General features: G+C 42.8%; 1 long non-coding RNA gene across 2 annotated transcripts; it reads right to left on the minus strand.

Moving 5' to 3' along the window:
- Positions 1-1858: 1858 nt before the first annotated feature.
- LOC125377512 lies at positions 1859-12982 on the minus strand. 2 transcript variants are annotated; one of them, XR_007219670.1, is made up of 5 exons: positions 12746-12982; positions 11408-11446; positions 10015-10189; positions 3790-3879; positions 1859-3515 (listed from the first exon to the last, which is right to left on the minus strand). It is a non-coding gene; the product is annotated as an uncharacterized LOC125377512 (long non-coding RNA). The 2 variants fall into 2 exon arrangements; XR_007219669.1 differs by lacking the exon at positions 11408-11446 and having other exon boundaries at positions 1863-3515; positions 12746-12974.
- Positions 12983-13740: the final 758 nt, after the last annotated feature.

Raw genomic sequence — 13740 nt, forward strand, 5'->3', positions numbered from 1 at the left:
GGTGAATGGGTAAATGGGCGAGTGGGTTGATGAGGGGTTGAAGGGGTAGGTGGGTGAGTGAAGGGGTGAATGAGTGGTTGGATGGGTAAGTGAGGGTAGGTGAGTGAATGGGTGGGTGGGTGAGTGAAGGGGCGGGTGGATGGGTGGGTGGGTGAGTTAAGGGATGGGTGGGTAGGTGAGTGAATGGGTGAGTGGATGGGGTGTAGGTGAGTGAATGGATGGATGGGGGGTGTAAGGTCAGTGAAGGGGTGAGTGGGTGTGTGAGTGAGTGCTCAATATCCTAGGATAAGGCAAACCAATGACAGATAGCATGAGACACAATCCCACCCATTTGGCATGATGACCTCTGTTGACCTTGACATTCACTCAAAATCCTCCCAGCACCACACTACACCATAGTGTGAAAATCTTCAGGGGAACAGAAAAATAACAAGACAGTCCTATATAACTTCTGTGCTGAACACAAACTGGGCAGAATTTGAATCTTAAATAGACAAACTGATTGTTTTCAATCCATTAATTCCACCATGGTATTGGTAGACTTCAGTGCCATATAAAAGCACTTCAGATGATTCCCTCCAAGTTCAGCTAAGAACCAAATGTTCACAGCTCCTGAAAAACTAGATCTCCGTGAGTGAGTATGACTTTATGTCACTTGTCCATGCAATGTCCAAGCAATGTTCCAGCAATGTTCCATTAATGTACCATTCATGTCCAAGCAATGTCCAAGTGATATACCAGCAATGTCCTAGCCATGTTCCAGCAATGTCCAAGCGATGTCCCATCAATGTACCATCAATGTCCCAGCCATGTCCCAGCGATGTCCCATCAATGTACCATCCATGTCCCATCAATGTACCAGCAATGTCTCAGCAATGTCCCATCAATGTCCCAGTGATGTCCCAGCCATGTCCCATCAATGTCCAATCAATGTCCCATCAATGTCCAATCAATGTACCAGCAATGTCTCAGCAATGTCCCAGCCATGTCCCATCAATGTACCAGCAATGTCCCAACAATGTCCCAGCCATGTCCCAGCAATGTTCCAGCAATGTCACAGCATGGTCCCAGCAATGTTCCATTGATGTACCATTAATGTCCAAGCAATGTCCAAGCGATGTACCAGCAATGTCCTAGCCATGTTCCAGCAATGTCCAAGCGATGTCCCATCAATGAACCAGCAATGTCCTAGCCATGTCCCAGCAATGCCCCAGCAATGTCCCATCAATGTACCAGCAATGTCTCAGCAATGTCCCATCAATGTCCCATCAATGTCCCATCAATGTCCCATCAATGTCCTAGCCATGTCCTATCAATGTACCAGCAATGTACCATCAATGTACCATCAATGTCCCATGGGATTCGGAACTTTGAATTTCTGTGTCAGGTTCACACCACTATGAACAGAGTCAAAGTCAAAGTTGTTGCCATGGAAACAGAAAAAGATCTAAATTCTAAACACCCATAAGTAGCAAATGGCACCATTTGGCAACCTGGTCTCTGTGTGTGCAGTTTCAAGAAAGAATACCTATTAGTTTTAGAGATATGGTCCGGACAAACACACCACTATGAACTGAGTCAAAGTTAAACTTGTTGCCATGTAAACAGGAAAAATTAATATGTTTTAATTTCCTATAAAATAGCAAAAGGCACCACCTTAGCCCTTGATTAATAAATGTACCCAGTTTGGATTAAAAATGTTGAAAAGCTTTTTAGTTCTGCTCCAGAAATGACACCAGCCTCCTTTTCAGCTAAGTTTAACTTGTTTCCACAGGAAACTGGGAAAAATCAAATTTTGAAAATTTTCTAAATAGCAAGAGGCACCACTTCAACTAATATGTAATACATGTAGCAGATTGGAAGAAAATTCTTTTACAGTTTTAAAATTCTGCTCTGGAAACGACACTGACCCCGACCCTTTTTGAGACTAAGTCTAAATTGTTTCCATGGAAATCGAGAAAATTAAAAACACCAAATATCCACAAACAGGAAAAGGCATCACTTCAGGATCTGTTTGATACATCCGGCAAGTTTTGTTGAAAAATATTGGACAGCTTTCAGAAACAAAATTCATCCCACCTTTAGAGACAAAGTCCAAACTGTTTCCATGGAAATCGAGAAAAACTAAAAAACTGCCCAAAATCCATAAACATTAAAAGGCACCATTTCAGGATCTGTTTGATATATCTGCCAAGTTTTGTTGTAAAATATTGAATGGTTTTTGAGTTGTGCTCCAGAAATGAAATAATTACAGATGGACGGACAGACAGAAGGGCTGACAGATGGACAGACAGACAAGACATCGACTATATTAACCCCCCATTACATGCCGGGGGGAATAACAAGGCGACCTAATACGTGAGGAATCAATCAAAGGACTTTATTGTGACCACAGAATGCCACCTTCCCCGCTGACTTACAGGTTTTTGTCACGTCTTCAGACGTTTGGTTCCAACAGAATTACACAAACAGTTGACACATGTACAAAGTTTTAAATCTCAAACTTTGTAACAAAGAGAGTTCCCTGCAGGTAGATTAAGAGCAAGATTGAAGCTAAATGCACAGTCTGCAACTTTAGCCACTGGCCCCAAGCCCGCATCAAGTGATGTGCTGTTCAGTCTAGTAGGCTCAGCTTATAAAAGTCCACATGATAACACTAAAATGTACAACACATGATACTTGAGCCAAGAGATAGTATGACAAGACTCAAGTGTTCGATCTAATAAAAGTCCATACCATTACACTCTAATGTACAATAATAATAATAATAATGACCATTTATATTGCACATATTTCCACACCACTCAGGGGCATGCTCAAAGTGCTATTCTTACGTAGGTAGGTAGGTAGGTAGGTAGGTAGGTAGGTAGCCTCAGGCACAACTGATTCTGATTAAGTGTAGTAGAACCAGACACAGCACAAACACCCTGAACTCTTTCAACACAAGCCAACCAGAGTTATTTCCCTTGGTACATCAAGTTCCTACAGCCATTGAACGCCTGCACACCAAGTTCCCAGAGACTTGGTGAAGAAAAGTATTCCTGTTTCTTTAAACTGTTCTGGTACATTCATGTTTGTGGCAATACCAACAAGCTACCTATCACTGCAATGCCCAGATTGTGTAGCACTTGAAAATTCATGAAAAAATGTTTTAATTTCTACCATTCTTTAATTAAAGGTATTCACAGGTGAACAATCAGTGAAAAACAGACAATGTAACAAAATAGGAAGTCAGATCATCTTGACTATGCGCCACCATATTGTTTGGAGCAAATGGAAGTGATATGAGAGGGAGGTGGAAACTGACTGGTCAGTTGGATGGACATCGAAGGGCCATAACACGTGATTGCCACTGGTGGTGCTAGGATCGAGCCATGAAATTCCAACGTAATTCGGTAAGGGTGGAAACAGGACTTTTATAGTCCCTTGCCTTGCCTAATTCCCTTGCCTTGGGAAGATGGAGGAAAGTAGGTGACCCAGGCGTTGCACAGGTGAGAACTGGTGGTGTGGAAATGCTTCACATGAAACAATAAATAAAATATTTGTCAAATAATACAGGTTTGATTTCGGAAACATGACTTCTATTTAACCTTGTTGTGTTATATTTTTCAGTGGAACAACAGAACAGGTGTGTAATGGCTGCTGCTGCTGCCTACTTGAGGTATACTCGTTAGGCCAGGTAAACTGGTTAGCCAAGGTAAGTAAATGTGAGAAATAACACAAAAGGTTGAAACAAATTAGAATGTTATCATGTAGCATACAAAGACAATAGGATTTAATTATATTTACATCACTAGACAGCATAGGTTACTGAAGAAGCTTGATTGGCAGGTGCAATGAAAGTGGATTATCTCCCTTGGATGTGGCTGTATTCTTCACCTGAAAATATAACAAAGGATTTTTACAGTTTTTCTTGTTGAATAGTTGAAATATGAATGCCTTTGAGTTATATGAATGTATTATTTGAACCTAGAATAATAAAAGTTCATATTTTGCAGCAGCAACACCCAAAAAATATCATCTCGTTAACTTTGGTTAACGAGACAAGTGAAAAAAAGAGAGGACAAAATACAAAAGGCTGAAATAAATCACTTAACTATCCAATATCATACACAGACAGCGAACTAATATGTTTTCAAACACCAGATAGCACAGTTGACAGTAGGAGGTGGACTGACAGGTGTTGAATGAGTGGATTATCTCCCTTTGATTATTCTTCACCTAACATGAAAATTAAACAAAAATTAATAACACTTTGATGACTTATTTGGTTCTATTGGTTTTGTATTTGAGATAAGTTTGAGTAGAACTATATTAAAATACATGCCACCCCTGATAGAAGGGGGGATTGTTTGGATTGTTTGTTAGTTTGTTGATGCTACAAACAGCAATATTCCAGCTATATGACAGTGATCTGTAAATAATCAAGTCGGGACCAGACAATCCAGTGATCGACATCAAGAGCATTGATTTAAGCACTTGGAATACAATGATATGCATCAACCAACACACATACATATATTTATCTTGTTTGTTTGTTGTTGAACACTGCACTCAGCTATATGACATCAAGAGCAAAAGTTTGCGTATTTCCCGTTCATCCTCAGGATTTAGTTCAAGCATATCAAAACCGCGAACATCTTCAATAAAATCATTGTCTGACATCTCATCGCTATCTGAATCATGACTCGCAGTCATAACACACGAGTGTTCCAAGTCAAATCGCAACGCAAAGTTTACTTTCCGAAAATTCAGCTATCTAAAGAAACTTTCAAAATAAACACCCCATAATACACCAACTCTTGTTTCCTGTAGTCACATGACTTGTTAACGCGAGTATAGGATGTATACTTATTCGTAGTTTACTTGTATACACGCTGGCTGGTAGGCCGGCCTATGGTGTCTGGAGAGTCATGACATCTTTGCTGGTCTACTGGCCAACAGTTAAGACACCCTGTAATCTAAATCTACTCATGCTGTGATGTATCTGACCACTAAACAACAGAACCGCCTCCGTGGTCTGGTGGATGGGCGTCTGCCCAAAGGGTGAAACTATATGACTTTAACTATAAACACCACAAACCACCCTTAAGACTCCCTGTAATCTAAATCTACTCATGCTGTGATGTATCTGACCACTAAACAACAAAACCGCCTCCGTGGGCTGGTGGATAGAGCGTCTGCCCGAAGGGTGAAACTATATGACTTTAACTATAAACACCACAAACCACCCTTAAGACTCCCTGTAATCTAAATCTACTCATGCTGTGATGTATCTGACCACTAAACAACAGAACCGCCTCCGTGGTCTGGTGGATGGGCGTCTGCCCGAAGGGTGAAACTATATGACTTTAACTATAAACACCACAAACCACCCTTAAGACACCCTGTAATCTAAATCTACTCATGCTATGATGTATCTGACCACTAAACAACAGAACCGCCTCCGTGGTCTGGTGGATGGGCGTCTGCCAAGAGGGTGAAAGGCTGGGAGTTTGATATGAAACATGTCATACCAAGGACATTAAAGAATGGTACTTGTTGTTACCCTGCCTGTTGTTAGGCAATAAGGGGCTAAAACAAGGACTGGTCCTCTTGGAGTCAGTATACTGTGTCTGAGTTGCGTATTCATGTTAAAGTGTGAAATGGTATCTCAGTGGGATACCACAATAAAATTGGCATAAGTTCAGACTGGTACAAGCAGCCACACACAAACAACCATGCATGTTTCTATATAAGTGCAATAATCTTGAACATGATGTTAAACCCCACTTTCACCTCACATCACTAAAAAGCAGTCTATTTGACCACATGATCCATGTCCAGAGAATGACTTTAACCAGAAACACCATAAACCACCCTTAAGACAACCTGTAATTTATATCAACCCGTGAATGAGTGAGTAAAATTTAACGTCACATCGGCAGTATTTCAGCCATATCGTGACGAAACATTTATAATAATTACATCAAGATTGTATAAAAAGCTGTCAACGATGAACAGTATAATAACTAGAGTATCACAGTTTCGATTTTAAAACTAGTTTAGAATATTCAAAAGAATACATCATTATTCAACAATACAATATAAAAATGGGCTATAAATCACCAGCAACCAAAGTTAGGCCATATCTACCCATGATATGTTGTGTCTGATCAGAGTTTTTTTTACCACTTGACCCATGTCCAGAGAGTGAGTGAGTGAGTGAGTGAGTGAGTGAGTGAGTGAGCATGTGAGTGAGTGAGTGAACGTGTGAGTGAGTGAGTGAGCGTGTGAGTGAGCATCGAGTGAGTGAGTGAGTGAGCGTGTGAGTGAGTGAGCGTGTGAGTGAGCGTGTGAGTGAGTGAGCGTGTGAGTGAGTGAGCGTGTGAGTGAGTGAGCATGTGAGTGAGTGAGCGTGTGAGTGAGTGAGCGTGTGAGTGAGTGAGCGTGTGAGTGAGTGAGCGTGTGAGTGAGCATGTGAGTGAGTGAGCGTGTGAGTGAGTGAGCGTGTGAGTGAGTGAGCGTGTGAGTGAGTGAGCGAGCGTGTGAGTGAGCATGTGAGTGAGTGAGCGTGTGAGTGAGTGAGCGTGTGAGTGAGTGAGTGAGCGTGTGAGTGAGCATGTGAGTGAGTGAGCATGTGAGTGAGTGAGCATGTGAGTGAGTGAGCGTGTGAGTGTCGAGTGAGTGAGTGAGCGTGTGAGTGAGTGAGTGAGCGTGTGAGTGAGTGAGTGAGCGTGTGAGTGTCGAGTGAGTGAGTGAGCGTGTGAGTGAGTGAGCGTGTGAGTGAGTGAGCGTGTGAGTGAGTGAGTGAGCGTGTGAGTGAGCATGTGAGTGAGTGAGCATGTGAGTGAGTGAGCGTGTGAGTGTCGAGTGAGTGAGTGAGCGTGTGAGTGAGTGAGTGAACGTGTGAGTGTCGAGTGAGTGAGTGAGCGTGTGAGTGAGTGAGCGTGTGAGTGAGTGAGCGTGTGAGTGAGTGAGTGAGCGTGTGAGTGAGCATGTGAGTGAGTGAGCATGTGAGTGAGTGAGCATGTGAGTGAGTGAGCGTGTGAGTGTCGAGTGAGTGAGTGAGCGTGTGAGTGAGTGAGTGAGCGTGTGAGTGAGTGAGCGTGTGAGTGAGCGTCGAGTGAGTGAGTGAGCGTGTGAGTGAGTGAGTGAGCGTGTGAGTGAGTGAGTGAGCGTGTGAGTGAGCGTGTGAGTGAGTGAGTGAGCGTGTGAGTGAGTGAGCGTGTGAGTGAGCATGTGAGTGAGTGAGCGTGTGAGTGTCGAGTGAGTGAGTGAGCGTGTGAGTGAGTGAGTGAGCGTGTGAGTGAGCATGTGAGTGAGTGAGTGAGCATGTGAGTGAGTGAGCGTGTGAGTGTCGAGTGAGTGAGTGAGCGTGTGAGTGAGTGAGTGAGCGTGTGAGTGAGTGAGCGTGTGAGTGAGCGTCGAGTGAGTGAGTGAGCGTGTGAGTGAGTGAGTGAGCGTGTGAGTGAGCGTGTGAGTGTGAGTGAGCGAGTGATGAAGCTCTGATATTCCCTGATTTATCTCCTAGATATTATCAGGATGCCTGAACCTGAAGCTACATCCAACACCCTCAAGACACCCTGTAATCTAAATCTACCCATGCTATGATGTATCTGGTCAGAATACATACTCTATTTGACCCCTTGACCCATCTCAAGAGGAGGACTTTAACCAGAAACAACACAAAACACCCCTAAGACACCCTGTTATCTAAATCTACCCATGCTATGATGTATCTGGTGAGTATACATAGTCTATTTGACAACTTGACCCATCTCAAGAGGAGGACTTTAACCAGAAACAACACAAAACACCCTCAAGACACCCTGTCATCTAAATCTACCCGTGCTATGATGTATCTGGTCAGTATACATAGTCTATTTGACCACTTGACCCATCTCAAGAGGAGGACTTTAACCAGAAACAACAAAAAACAGCCCTAAGACACCCTGTCATCTAAATCTACCCATGCTATGATGTATCTGGTCAGTATACATAGTCTATTTGACCACTTGACCCATCTCAAGAGGAGGACTTTAACCAGAAACAACAAAAAACAGCCCGAAGACACCCTGTAATCTAAATCTACCCATGCTATGATGTATCTGGTCAGTATACATAGTCTATTTGACCACTTGACCCATCTCAAGAGGAGGACTTTAACCAGAAACAACAAAAAACAGCCCGAAGACACCCTGTAATCTAAATCTACCCATGCTATGATGTATCTGGTCAGTATACATAGTCTATTTGACCACTTGACCCATCTCAAGAGGAGGACTTTAACCAGAAACAACAAAAAACAGCCCGAAGACACCCTGTAATCTAAATCTACCCATGCTATGATGTATCTGGTCAGTATACATAGTCTATTTGACCACTTGACCCATCTCAAGAGGAGGACTTTAACCAGAAACAACAAAAAACAGCCCGAAGACACCCTGTAATCTAAATCTACCCATGCTATGATGTATCTGGTCAGTATACATAGTCTATTTGACCACTTGACCCATCTCAAGAGGAGGACTTTAACCAGAAACAACAAAAAACAGCCCGAAGACACCCTGTAATCTAAATCTACCCATGCTATGATGTATCTGGTCACAGAACACAGTCTATTGGACCACTTGACCCACGTCCAGATAACGACTTTAACCAGAAACAGCACAAAGCACCCTTAAGACACCCTGTAATCTAAATCTACCCATGCTGTCATGTATCTGCTATTGGGCCAGTTGGGTAGCCAGGTGGTTAAAGCGCTGGATCGTCAGGCCGAAGACCCGGGTTCGTTTCTGGTGTCCCCTGCCGTGATATTTCTGGAAAATTGCTAAAAGCGGCGTAAAAACATACTCACTCACTCAGTATGCTCTGAGAACAGAGCCAATCTGAACACTTCATTCATGTCCAGAGAATTACCTTAACCAGAAACTGCACAAATCCATCCTTAAGACACCTTGTAATCGACACCTACCCATGCTATGATGTGTCTGGTTACTATACACTGTCTAGTTGAACAGTTGACCATTTCCGGAGAAACAACACCCTTAAGACACCCTGGGTTGGGGTGAGGTGAAGTGGGGTGGGGTATGTTGTTGTGTGGTAGGGTGAGGTGAGGTGAGGTGAGGTGAGGTGGGGCAGGGTGCAGTGGAGTGAGGTGGGGTGGAGTGAGGTGGGGTGGGGTGAGGTGAGGTGGGGCAGGGTGCAGTGGAGTGAGGTGGGATGGGGTGAGGTGAGGTGGGTGAGATGTGGTTTGGTGAGGTGAGGTGAGGTGGGGCAGGGTGCGGTGGAGTGAGGTGAGGTGAGGTGAGGTGAGGGAGGGAGGCATGCATGCATGCGTGCGTGCGTGTGTAAAAGTCCAGACTCATGCCAGTTTTATGTCAACTCACTGAGATTATGCTGCAATTTAACACGAACACATAATCTATATGGCCACTCAGATCACAAGACCTCAGACCATAATTACTTTCCTTCTTTGTTATCTACAGTGACATGACAGCCCACCATAATTAATATTGGTCATAGGCCGTTCTCCTGTTGCATGCTGACCAACCTGCCACTTGCCACTTAAACCACAAAATTATCAGCCTGGATCCAACATCTAGCAAACAACAATATTAGTCAGGTTAAACCTGTATTTTTTTTGCCTATTTTTAAATACTTACATGCATGTTTTTATAAAATAATTGAACTAAAGTTCAAATTTTTCAACAAAAATAAAAATCAAAACTATTAAATGTTCATTCCAAAAAAGCCCTATCTTTACTCATTAAACTGATACATTGCACAGGTGGCTGTGGTACAGCCAATCAAGTGCAGCGAGCCACCAGGGGAGACCACTCTCAGCTGACAATCAGCCAATACCCCAAAATTATCAGACTGTGTGTAGAGCTCAATTGCAATTTGGACTGCTGGCACAAGACATGTGTTGATCTTGAGAGTTTCTAATAAAACAATCACGATGAAAGTCAGTGGCAACAGAATCAAGTCACAGTTCAGCAAGGGCCACGCTGCCTGGAACAAAGGTCTCACCTTTCGATCTGAAGAGTCAGAAAGTGCCTCTCCGCCCCAGATATCCAGGACTGTCACCAGGATGAGTGCTGAAGACTTCTCACTGGTCACCAAGTCCAGGTTGGATGGCTGTCTCTGTGACTGCATCTCTACTTCTGTGTGGCTGTTGGGTCAAACTGCGGCCAGCAAGCAAGACCTGAAACAAGAGTCAAGCAAAGCTGATATGGAGGGTGTATGACAATGAAAAGATGGCCGAGGCATGGAACACAGCTCCGAGATCGCATCATTCAAATCTACTGACTATGACAAGCCTCACCTGCAGATAGCCAAGGAGAGATAATACATGCTTGAAAATGACATTGAAATGTGTCATGAGTGACTTCATCACACCTGATGTGAAGTTGTGCAAAGGAATCAAGACAGGCAATCCTGGACAAAACACAGCAGCATCTAACATAGGACTTGCCTTGGGTCTACAGTACAAGACACACCTATTGGAAACACAAGAGCCAGATTACTGATGGCGAACATGGACATTCCACCCCCTTGCAGGAGCAGTATGGGTCAGATGGTCAGGTCTTTGTTACCAACAGAATGGGTCAAATGGTCAGGTCATTGTAACCAACAGAATGGGTCAAATGGTCAGGTCATTGTAACCAACGGAATGGGTCAGATGGTCAGGTCATTGTAACCAACAGAATGGGTCAAATGGTCAGGTCATTGTAATCAACGGAATGGGTCAGATGGTCAGGTCATTGTAACCAACGGAATGGACCAGGTGGTCAGGTCATTGTAACCAACAGAATGGGTTAAATGGTCAGGTCATTGTAACCAACAGAATGGGTCAAATGGTCAGGTCATTGTATCCAGCAGTTGAAACTGGTTAGTCAGACCATTGTTCCCACCACTGTGGACCAGGTGGTCAGGTCATTGTAACCAACGGAATGGACCAGGTGGTCAGGTCATTGTAACCAACGGAATGGACCAGGTGGTCAGGTCATTGTAACCAACGGAATGGACCAGGTGGTCAGGTCATTGTAACCAACGGAATGGACCAGGTGGTCAGGTCAATGTATGCAACAGAGTAGATCCTTGCTCACAATGTCAATCACTGGATTGTCTGGTCCACACTTTTTACAGGTCATGGTCATAGAGCCAGAACCACAAACTAAACCGAATCATGTGGTTGGTTTGTTGTCAGAGCTCAAAGGTCAAAGTCAAAGGAAGTTTATAGAATGATGATTAACAACTGATGTAAACCAGCACCACAGTTTCTGAGAAGTAAACGTGCTGCGAAATTAAGCATAAAAATCAAGGTGTCCTTGTCATACCCCGATAAAAAAGTTAAGTGTATTGTTATTTTTTACTGGCATGAACAGCTTTGAGTCCCCTTGTGTTTCTCCATATCACTCACACTGCAATCACACTGCATCCCTATAACTTCTTGGAAGATCTGAAAAAGTTAAAATTAATTTAGGTAAAATATCAATTTATAAAAAAATAAGGTACTTCTTTACATTTTGGGTCAAAAATAAATCCCATTGCATAATTACACATCATAGCAAAAGTTCTAGGTCTGTGGTTTCTGTGAAAATGTTTCTTAAAGTACTAGATATAAGTGTATTTTTTAACATTTTTATGTCTAAATTATTCTACAAGCAGAAATGTAATTGTGGCGGGCTGCTGGTGGACTGCATTACAAGTTACATTTGGCGTCTTGGGATACATCCCAAATTATAAATTATTTAGGACAGGGTTGCCCGCTTTACAGCAGGAACCAATTTATCCATTCTGCTTTACAGCAGATGGTCAGCTTGGCAACAATAGTTGCCCTCGCTCATGGTTTGGCAATGGTACTTGCCTGGCAGCGCTAGCTGCATAGCAACATGGGTTGCTTGGCAACGGTAGTTGCAGGGCAGCGGGCACTGCATTGGTAAGCAAAATGGGTTGCTTGGCAACGGTTGGGGTCACTTAACAGGGGTTAAGCTCATTTCTGCAGTCCACCAGTACCTCCACATCCGCGGCCATTTCATCCAATAATATCTCTTGTCTTAATTTGAAGTTCTGCTATCATGCATGATAGCGGAGCCTGTCATAATGGAGCCATGTCCTTATATAACAGCTCTCAATCACTATGTTCTTTTACATATCATATCAAAGTTACTGCTTGCTGTGCACAGTTAATTTTTTTAAAATCAACACATTTTTAAAGATCATGAGATATCACTGAGGCAAGCAGAAACCATAAAATAGATTATGGTCTCTGTGCCAATTTTAAGTTACCATGGTTAATTACTGTCAAAACCTGCTATTTCAAAACCAAAGTCAATGGCCACATCAATAAATTTAAATTATCTGAACAAATAACATACGGGTAATGGTTAACGATAGCATGCTTATCTTTTGAACAAACTTCAGGCTGACGATATTAGAGCGATCATCCGAGTTTCAGCTTCCCGGAGTGATTTTTTCTGAGAAAGACAAAACAATCCAATTCGCACTGGAGACACTTACCGTGGCTCTATGGATAAAAGAATGCGGTTCATTCACAATTAGCGGTCATAATATATTAACGAACATTGCTCCATTATTTCCTGAGAGGAGGGAGGATTGACACCAGTGAGCATGTCTTGCCTCGGCCGCACCCAGTGCCCGTTGGTGCAGTCGATTTCAAGTCTTGCTAGATCCGTGTCTAGAACTTATTCTATACTTTCAAAATATATTTTAAAAATATAAATAGTGAAGATACTACCTTATGTATCCACGGGCTGATAAGGTATCCCATGACATTTCATATTTTGCTTATAAAACAGCAAACACTATCACGATCACTTCCAAAACTCACTTCCTGGTCGCCATTTTCTGGTTCAAGAAAGTTCAAGGTCGTGTTGGATGGCACTACTGCGCTGGCCGCTGGACACGGACGAAAGCTTGGTCCCGTCTCTAAGTTTCGGGCGCAACAATATCGTGGAACTAGTTTTCCTTGCGTTTCAGAAAAAGCTCCATTGCTTTGCATGCTACCCGCGGTATGGATACCATTATTGAATGTGTAGGGGAAAATACATCGATGTGAGGAGCTTATTAAAACTGGTTCCAAGAACTCGTCGCGCCACACAGAGAAGGAAACCAGTCCGGTTGAAACCTCCCAGAGCAAATCTTGATCTAAATCTTTCACAGAGGGCCTGAAGGTGCTGACAACATGACGTCATTACCTTTGTCCGTGCACGTTCGAAACCTTGGCAGTGACCCAGCTATCAGTGGTATCAAGTCAAATCTCATCTTGGCCTGAAAAACAGTAAACTAAAGAAATATTTTCAATCAAAAAGCCTCTGTCTCAGACTTGCTTTGCCTGAGTTGCACTTACATGCAATAATTTTCTTTAAAGGAACAATGGATTTATGTTAACACAAATTTTAGCTTTAATTGTGTAATGGAAAAGGGATCTGCATTATGTTCAGAAATTATACCATATGACATAACGTGACTTGTGTTAGCCGGTGTGGACAGAAACTGAGCAGACAACAGGAGCCAAATGTTGACCCAATACAGAAAAAAGAAACTTTTGGTTCTTCACATCCGACTTTAAATACTTATGAGGACCTTGATATGAATTAAAGTGCCAAAAGAGTTTTGGTTTGCTATACATCTACTGAACCACTAAGCTAATTACTGTTTTCTCTCAGCGTAGCATAGATTTTCTAAATAATACATGTTCCTGGTATTAATGTTACAGACACAGTTTGAAGC

Source organism: Haliotis rufescens, unplaced genomic scaffold, assembly GCF_023055435.1.
Source record: "Haliotis rufescens isolate VD_foot unplaced genomic scaffold, xgHalRufe1.0.p SCAF_9, whole genome shotgun sequence".
NCBI lineage: Eukaryota > Metazoa > Mollusca > Gastropoda > Lepetellida > Haliotidae > Haliotis > Haliotis rufescens.